This window comes from Antechinus flavipes, chromosome 3 (genome assembly GCF_016432865.1).
Source record: "Antechinus flavipes isolate AdamAnt ecotype Samford, QLD, Australia chromosome 3, AdamAnt_v2, whole genome shotgun sequence".
Classification (NCBI taxonomy): Eukaryota; Metazoa; Chordata; class Mammalia; order Dasyuromorphia; family Dasyuridae; genus Antechinus; species Antechinus flavipes.
The window spans coordinates 84,900,168-84,910,090 of record NC_067400.1 but is presented as its reverse complement, the minus strand read 5'-3'; positions in this window follow the sequence as shown (position 1 = coordinate 84,910,090).

Here is a 9,923-nt window from a genome sequence, read left to right as displayed (position 1 = left end):
CTGGCAAAAGCAAAAATTGTTAAAGAAGGCAAAGGGAGCAAAGCGTGGTTGGAACATCCAGGGACAAGAAGAATAGACTAAAACCAGCAGCAGGTAAATGATGATAAGGATCACATGTGGTTTTTAAGGATGCCTCATAGTGTGAGAAAGAGAAATGGAGAAGTGAGATCCATCAACTAAGGTCATCATTCTCATCCTGATCAATATTCTCCCCTCTTCCTTGAATAATGAGCCTTCTCCTCCCTTCCAGGCAGCAAGCTGATGGGGGCTGCATAGATACGGCCATGGAACATGGTGGATTTTGCCCCCATTCTTCTGGCCACCAGTTCACTACAGCTAGAGACTTCAGAGAGAGAAAACCTTAGTAGTTGTAGTTGAAGACACTAGGGGCTAGAGAGGAAATTAGGCGGGGGGAGAAATGTGTGGTGATTGCCACAGAGAAACCATGGGACCATGAGACAAGGTACAAGCATGGGGGTCACCACAGGAAGAAAGAACATTTGCATTATCTCAACCCTCTAAGTGTCCATACTGTGAGACAAAGTCCTGACACTCCCTATTGATTATAATTCTAAAATGGAAAAGGATGGAACAATTGTTTTAATTATAGCTTTGATTTATCTAGGGACTTAATCTTGTGGAAATTGTGTGGCCAGTTGCAGAAACAGACCTCCTGGACGGTATCTAGCTTTTCTGAGAGGCAAGTAAAAATTATTTGCCCTCTTTCACCAACATACTAATAGCCAATATTCTCCTTTGATATAAATATCCTTTGAAGGGTAAAAGATCACTTCTTTTGTAATTCCTCTATAGAGGTTAATTCAGAAATATCTTACTTTACAAAATGTATGAATGCCTGAAAGGTTGCCTGTAAAATAAATTTCTTTAAATCAAATACTGTTCACACTCTATTTTTAAAACCAAAATTGTGAGCCTACAAAATCTAGTCCCTAGATATTTTAAATAAAATAACAAAATACTGAAGGTAGTAAACTTGTTGAAACAGACTCTTAAGAGGAAAATAAAATTTTCCAGTGGAACAACACTCCAAAAACAAAGAAGAAATACTGTCCTGAAACTTATAATGGAACACTAGGAACTATTCCATAAGAGATGGATTCAAGGGGAAAAAAATGCACCATAGATTTTGCTTGAACTATTTTTGTTTCCGACTCTTTATTCTGACAGGGTATTTTCTAAAATTCTACAAATTTAGCTGATCTTTCTAAAGTGATTTCTCTTATGCAACACTTTTGTTCGCTAACATAAGCTCTCATAGAAATATTTAGTTAGCAAATGGGGTGAATTTGCTGTGGACCCTTAAGACTGCAGATTGACAACTTTTCATACCTTCAGATCAGTAACTGACATTTATTTCCAATAAATTAATTTCTATGAAATGTAACTAGTACAGAGGAAAGGCTGGTTGAAATCCTACTATCTATGTGACTTTGTGAAAAGTCATTTACCTTGGACCTTGTTTTTCTCAGCTATTAAAAATAGGGTTTGGAATCTGAGATGGAAAGATGGTCTCTGAGGTCCCTTCTAGGACTAGATCTGTGATCTTGGAATTGTTTAAACTGAATATACCAAAACAGAATGGACATTCAATAGCGTGTCTTTCATAAAGGTTCTCAAGGACCTTATTCCTATGATTCCTCCCTTTCCTGATTGTTCAGTCACTCCTTTTTCACTTGCTTATCCCCTTTCCCCTACAAAGTCTCCTTGGCTTTCAAAAGAAGCCAAAACAAGATGCCATCCAGAGCCAAGACCATAGGAATGGTGAGAATTTCATTGAATAAAGTCTGCATTAGTTGTGAGCTGACCAACAGTATCAAGGGTTTTTACCATGATTTTTTTGAAACCAGAACTTTGACTGGAGAGAGTTCATTGTATCCATATTGATCTAGACCTACTGCTCCCCAGCTGTGTTTAACCCCATAACACCTTGAACATATAGGGTCCTCCTTTCCACTTGTTTTTGCCTTCAAGACTGGGAATAATCATCAAAGTAACATTACCATTCAATTTCCCTATGACTCCACTCAGCATGCTTTCCCAAAACACCTTTCTCTGGCCACTGAAGCTACCTAGGAAGCTAGGTGACACAGTGGTTAGTGTTGAACATGGAGTCGGGAAGAATCAAGTACAAATTCAGCTTCAGATTCTAGCTAACTGCAGGAAACAGGGCAAATCATTTAGCCTCTGTTTGCCTCAGTTTTCTCATCTGAAAAATGAAGATAATAGTATCTTATTTCCCAGGTCTGTTGTGAGCATAAAAGGAGATATTAGTGAAGTCCCTTGAAAACCTTAAAGTATTATAAAATACTAGCTATTGTTATTATCATTATCATACTCCTCTACGTATGTTGTCTTCCCCTATTAAGAACATAAGCTTAAGAGTAAGTGAGATTTGGGGTTTGGGGATTTGTATCACCATCACTTCACACAGCACCTGGAAAATAACTAAAGAAAATAATAAAGAATGACTAATTGGTTTTTAATCTATTCATTGAAAAAATAAACCACTTTTAAATTTTTTAATAAACCATTTTTAAAAGGTTTTAAAGTTACTTTTTGTGAAGAATAACTTCAATTTCTTAAATTCAATTTTTTTCCAAGTGCTGGCTTCATTGACATTGTTTAAGTCAATAAATATTGCTGCCTTTCTGCTTGGAAGAATATCCTTAAGAAACACAACAATCTAGGCACTGTTGCTCCCAAGTTCTAGGAGCTGCCTCTGTCTTACAAAGGACGGGGAGATAGAGCCCAGACTGTAGACACATGCGCCAGCATGTGGTACCCACGATTACAAAGTGGTAACAGTAGGAGCTGCCCCATTTTAGTCTGATTTCTCTTTGAACCACAATCAGAACGAGTACTGAGAACACTTCAGAATCAATTTGTTGAGGGTGTGTGATTACAAAAGCTCAATGATTCAAATTAGTGTAAGTTGAGCACAGATGTTTCCCTGTTCCCATTTAATGTGCTGGTCACAGTCAGACACACTTATACTTCAGAAATCTTTACTTTCCTGCAGAAGAGAAATCCCACGGTGGTAATCATGGACCCACAACGAAAGCAAAAAGATGCTGTTGTTTAACTATTGCACTTGCTTTTCTCTGACAGACAAATCAATACAACACTGAGTAGTTGCTCTTATATAAGGTAGTTATGTTTTTTCCCCTTCTTCCCTTTTTTTTTTCAGTTCCACAAGATATCTATGATAAGGAACTAAAAGCCTGCCTCCTTACCTTTAAAGTATAAAATACTGAAAACCAATTTCTTCAGTTCAAAAGCAAGCAGAGAAGCAACATCTTCCCAGATATTAGATTTATCACTCCAAGAGTATATCAATTTAATCATGTCATTCTCTTCACAGTTCAGTCTGTTTTATGCAGGTGAAAATTAGAATTATATTTCCTGTTCAAAAATGTGATTATTGCATTGCTCTTTATTCAGAAGTATAGAGCTGATAAAGCATTGAAACTGATATATGTACACTATTAAAAAATAAAAATGTGAAAATGTATGTGCATGATGGGAGGGGATGCTTGAGGCTTTTTCCTTTCTTCAAGACTTCATTAATTTGAGGTGTTATTGTTGCATTTAATGCAATCATGGCATATGACCAAAATTAAATGATTTTTTTTTCTTCCTGGAATTTTCTTTAAAATTTTTCTTTACTCACATATAGCCTTAAATTGAATATTTTCCTATTAGTGAATACAAGTGGCAAAGCAGTATTTCCTATGGTACATATACTACATATACCATAGAAAAAACCCATTTCAAACAATATATTCACAAATAAGGAAGGAACATCTATCCCAAACCATTGAATACACTGTTATTTTACTTTAATTTCAGAAGTAGAATTTATACCCATTAAATCAGTAATCATTCAACCTGGCCACCAAAACTTCTGAGGTTAAACTTTAAAGCTAAAATTACCTTTAAAAAAGAGAGACTATTCAGTTCACAGGACCATAGGTTTTAGAGGCTAGAAGGAAACCCCAAAGATCACCTCTCTATTTACTGAGGAGATTACAAAACTTCCCCATGATTACATAAATAATAAATCAATGGCAAGGCCAGGAGTCCTAACACCAGTTCCAGCACCCTTTACACTGTATCATGCTATTTTCTCTCTCTTCTCAACCTTAGCATTCATTGTCTGCACCTCATAGACTGCCTTGTAAAAGCATATGTATTGTTGTCTTATACCATCATTTTATCTTGGAAGGCAGAAATTTAATTTAATTAGTATTTAAGTGTCTATAAACACACATTATACTGGATTCTGGAGCTATAAATACAGAATTGACCTAGTCCCTGGATTCAACTTTATATATTCAACTAGGGGAATATGTGTTATTTACATAAATATGTGTGTATATATGTATATATGTGTGTGTAAATATATAAAAATATATCAAGTAAATAAGGTTTTTTTTTTAAATAAATGACAATTTGAGGAGGATGGAGATGGCACTAATAATACCTAAAAAAATTACTCCATGCTATTCACTAGAAGGTTAAATACTGAAACAAATACTCTGGCCACATAATGCATGATGAGACTCAATGGAAAAAGACTTTTGTTGGAAAAGATTGAAGGGGAAAAGAAAAAGGGATGACACAGGATGAGATGGATACAAGGCATCATGGAAACAATGACCATTAAACTGAACAGACCTGGAGGGACAGTGAAATATAGAATGGCCTGGTGTGCTCTGATCCATAGGACACAACTGCACAACTGAACAGTAATAACAAACAGCAACTAGAGAGAATGAGGAAAGTCGTCATTTCCGTGAAGCAGCCACATGAGCTACTTGGAAGAGACTGGTGCATACTCAAATGTTAGAAGAGATAAAGGAAATGCTTTTCTCTCTGTTTTTATTAACTATGGATACAGAATTTTATATAGACTGTCAAATTCAGTTGCTACATTCATTAGTTTTGTTGAGTTGTTTCCCCATTTCCCCATCCCCTTTTTTTATTATTCATTACAAGAAATAGCTCTCTGTTGGTGGTGAGGTAAGGAGAGAAGGAGATATTGTTGAAAGTGATATAAAAACAAGATACTGATAAAAATGTAAAGCAATGATTTAGCCTGGTCAGGAACCAGGATTCTTGGGTATAATAAAGCCCAAAGGGTTGAAATGGAAATAGGATTAGAAGGGAAATGTTAAGAGAAGAGATTTAGAGTTTGCGTGTATGGATTCAGATGACACATAACCAACAATGTTGATAAATGACTGACAGTCTGGGAAAGTCAACCCAAGAAGGTGCGAAATACCCCAAGAATGAAATTCTGGAAGCGGAGAAAACAATTATAATGTGGGGAGGAAGAAGGATGGAAATTCTTGTAAAATAGAGGATAGCTAATAACCCAGTTAGATTTTTTTTAAAATCTAAAAAGATGAAAACAACCTGGTAACATAGGATGAGTAGAAAGTTGTGGTATGGTTCTATTTAAAAATAGTTATATGATATGCTAAAGCTCAGAATGAGCTGAGATGGAGAAGGGAAGTTAAATACAGAAAGACACAAAGGGAAGCTAAAGACATAAATATAAGAAATCCCAGAAAAAGATATTAAGGGAGTTATATTGGAAGAAAAGGCTTAAGACTTTTACTTGAGACAATATCTGATCACAGAGGGTAAAGCTGCTCAGTTATTATTTTGTTTGTTTTCTCCTCCAAGGACAACACTACTGCACTGTGAATGACAGACCAAAATGACTAACAAGGAGTTGATGCTCAAGATAAATAAGGAGACAGTAAGATAATGCATAGTTATCCTCGATGAATTCAAGTCACCTACCTGACAAGAATTGTATCTTTGAATAAGGAAAGAACTATACGATGTAATGGCTGACAGGAGGGGTACCAAAAGATTGGAGAAGGCAGATGATCTAGTTTTCCAAAGAGGAATGAATCTACTTTATAAACTGTAGACCAATAAGTTAACTCCTTAAAAATTTTTTTAAAAATCGATCATTAAAGAGATGTTTAGTGGGCATCCAGAAAATAAGACTAAAAATGTCTTCATCAAAGCAGATCATGTTAGAGTAAGTCTCATTGTCCTTTTATTTATTTATTTATTGCCATGGTTACTGAACTAGTGGATGAAAGGGGTGCTATAGAAAAGGTGTAAAGCTTATCAATACTTTTACAAAACTTCTAATAAAGTATTTTATATTGTTTTGCTTTGTTTAAAAAAAAAAAAAAGATGGGGCCATGTCACCAAAGCATAATCCAATTAGATAAATTCAGAACTGATTAGATAGCTGGATTCAAAAGTATCTCTTAATGGTTTGATGTCAATGGCAAGAGATTTCCAGTATAATTTCTCAAGGATCTTGTGGTTTCCTTTGTTTTGTTTTTACCATTTTTTATGAAGTTTTAATAGAGATAAATGGCACATGCATCAAATTTGCAGAGATTACCAACTTGAGATAGCTAACATATGAGGTGGCCCCATGGCATAGTATATAGGGCCCTGGAACTGAAGTCACATCTTTTCTTTAACACTAGCTGTGCACCTTTGGGTAAGTATCTAATTTCTCTGCCTCATTTTCCTGTGAAATGAGAGAATTGATCAAATCTGGCCTCAGACACTTAATGCTTCCTAGCTGTGTGACCTTGGGCAAGTTGCTTAACCCCAATTGCCTCAGGAACAAAAGAGGAACAAAAAAAAAAGAGAAAAATAATGAGAGGGTTGAACTTAATAACCTCTAAACTCTAAGTCTATAGTTAATCAATGGAATAGGTTAGGTTCAAAGGACAAAACAGCCAATAACTTTAATAATCTAGTGTTTGACAAACCCAAAGACCCTAGTTTTGGGGATAAGAACTCATTATTTGACAAAAATTGCTGGGGAAATTGGAAATTAGTATGGCAGAAACTAGGCATTGACCCACACAACACCATACACCAAGATAAGGTCAAAATAGGTTCATGACCTAGGCATAAAGAATGAGATTATAAATAAATTGGAAGAGCATAAGATAGTTTACCTCGCAGACCTGTGGAAGAGGGAGAAATTTATGACCAAAGAAGAACTAGAGATCACTATTGACCACAAAATAGAAAATTTTGATTATATCAAATTGAAAAGTTTTTGTACAAACAAAACAAATGCAGACAAGATGAGAAGGGAAACAATAAACTGGGAAAAATCTTCACAGTTAAAGGTTCTGATAAAGGCCTCATTTCCAAAATATATAGAGAATTGACTCTAATTTATAAGAAATCAAACTTTCTCCAATTGATAAATGGTCAAAGGATATGAACAGACAATTCTCAGATGAAGAAATTGAAACTATTTCTAGCCATATGAAAAGATGCTCCAAGTCATTATTAATCAGAGAAATGCAAATTAAGACAACTCTGAGATCCCACTACACACCTGTCAGATTGGCTAGAGTGACAGGGAAAGATAATGCGGAATGTTGGAAGGGATGTGGGAAAACAGGGACACATTGCTGATGGAATTGTGAACACATCCAGCCATTCTGGAGAGCAATTTGGAACTATGCTCAAAAAATTATTAAACTGTGCATATCCTTTGATCCAGCAGTGTTACTACTGGGCTTATACCCCAAAGAGATACTAAAGAAGGGAAAGGGACCTGTATGTGCCAAAATATGTGTGGCAGCCCTGTTTGTAGTGGCCAGAAACTGTAAAATGAATGGATGCCCATCAATTGGAGAATGGTTGAGTAAATTGTGGTATATGAATGTTATGGAATATTATTGTTCTGTAAGGAATGATCAGCCGGATGAATACAGAGAGGACTGGCGAGACTTACATGAACTGATGCTAAGTGAAATGAGCAGAACTAGGAGATCATTATATACCTCAACAACGATACTGTTTGAGGATGTATTCTGATGGAACTGGATTTCTTCGACAAAGAGATCTAACTCAGTTTCAAATGATCAAGGATGGACAGAAGCAGCTACACACAAAGAAAGAACACTGGGGAATGAATGTAAACTGCTTGCATTTTTGTTTTTCTTCCCAGGTGATTTTTACCTTCTAAATCCAATTCTTCCTGTGCAACAGAACTGTTCGGTTCTGCACACATATATTGTATCTAGGATACACTGTGACATATTTAACTTGTATAGGACTGCTTGCCATCTGGGGGAGGGGGTGAAGGGAAGGAGGGGAAAAGTCGGAACAGAAGTGAATGCAAGGGGTAATGTAAAAAAAATTACCCAGGCATGGGCTCTGTCAATAAAAAGTTATAATAAAAAAAAAAACCTCTAAGTCTAAAATCCTACAAATGACAGCATTCAAAATAATCTCGAAAGAGTTGAATCTATTAAGATAAAATTCAATGGGTTTAAATGGAAAATCCTAACACTTAAGTGTAAAAATTAAATGTCACGAATACAACATAGAAGAATAAATTTAAAAATTTTTGTGAAAAAGAGCTGAGGAGTTTAGCAAACTACAAGCTCAAGGAGTCAGCTCAAGAATTTCATTCTTGGGGGTATTGTGCATCCTTCCTGAGATATAAACTAATGGCAACTAATAATGCTAATAATATCTCAGGCATTAAGAGAAGCTCAGTAAGGAAGTGGTAGTCTATCCCTCATCTGGAGGGCTGTGTTCAGTTTGGGATGCCATTGTCACATTTATTGATATTGATAAACAAAGTGTTGTTCAGAGAAAGGTAGCCAGAATCATCAGGAATCCATATGATATGAGGAACTGGAGGTGTTCAGCCTAGAGAAGAATCAGGAAACATCCAACTACCTTGAAGGGATATTATGTAGAAGAATTAAGACTCATTGACCCTAGAAGCCAGAACCAGGAGCTAGATAGAAGCTAAAAAGATGCAAAGTTAGGCTTGATGTCAGGAAAAATGTCTCCTCCTAGTTCAAGTAGAATCTGGGTAACCGCTTGCTGTGTATGCTGTCATAGTGGGGATTCTTTTTGAATATCGATTAGAATTTTTGGCCACTGAAATCCCTCCCAACTTTCAAATTCTGATTTAATCTCTCAGTGTCCCAGGGAACTTTTTAAGATCATTAAGTTTTGCTGATATGCAAATACTACCAGTTTCTAAACAAAAAGTTCCCCACTATGGGGTAAAATGATGAACAGACCATTAATCTCTTCATGAGTTAGTTATTTTACTTTGTTACAAGGAAGGGTTTGAGGAGGGGAATTAAAATAATATCAGGAAATGACAGCTATAAAAACAAAAAAGCATTAATAAAACACTACAAAAATATTTGCTGGATGAATCACTGAATCATAAAATATGTAGAATGATTAAAAAGATTTTTTTTTCTTTTCTAAAATCTGATTTAGAGGACAAAAGCTGGTTAACACCACTGCTCTCCAGTCTTCTATAGTAATTATCATAGAATGAAGAACAGAGACTGATATGAGAAACCTGAGCAATTCTGTAAACTGTAGCATTTTCCTGGACTGTACAAAGGACAAGATTACAGAATTTAAGTGTGAGCCATCCAATAGAAAACTGGATATTTGGCATTTGGACATTATGCTAAATACAGGATTTTAGAAATGAAGGATAGTATCAATTTACATACACAATGTAATGGACTAAGTGAAAGTGTATGGATATTGAGTATGTCAATCAATTTGAAAATTAAAATAGGCAGCTAAAATTCCTAGACCAGAGACATTTGAATTTTACACAAAAACCTATAACCATTTGTCATGGATGATTAGGATATTCATGTGAGTGGAGGCAAAGAGTGGGGGATAGGTAATTCTGAATTAGCCATATTATAGTTAGATAAGACCTTAAAGACAGTACTAATTTAAATCTTTCATTTTAGAGAGGAAATAAATTCAAAGTGATTAAGTCATATAGCCTTTGTTGTCTTTTTGGTTCCATTATACCATAGAATATGATTTACCTCTAT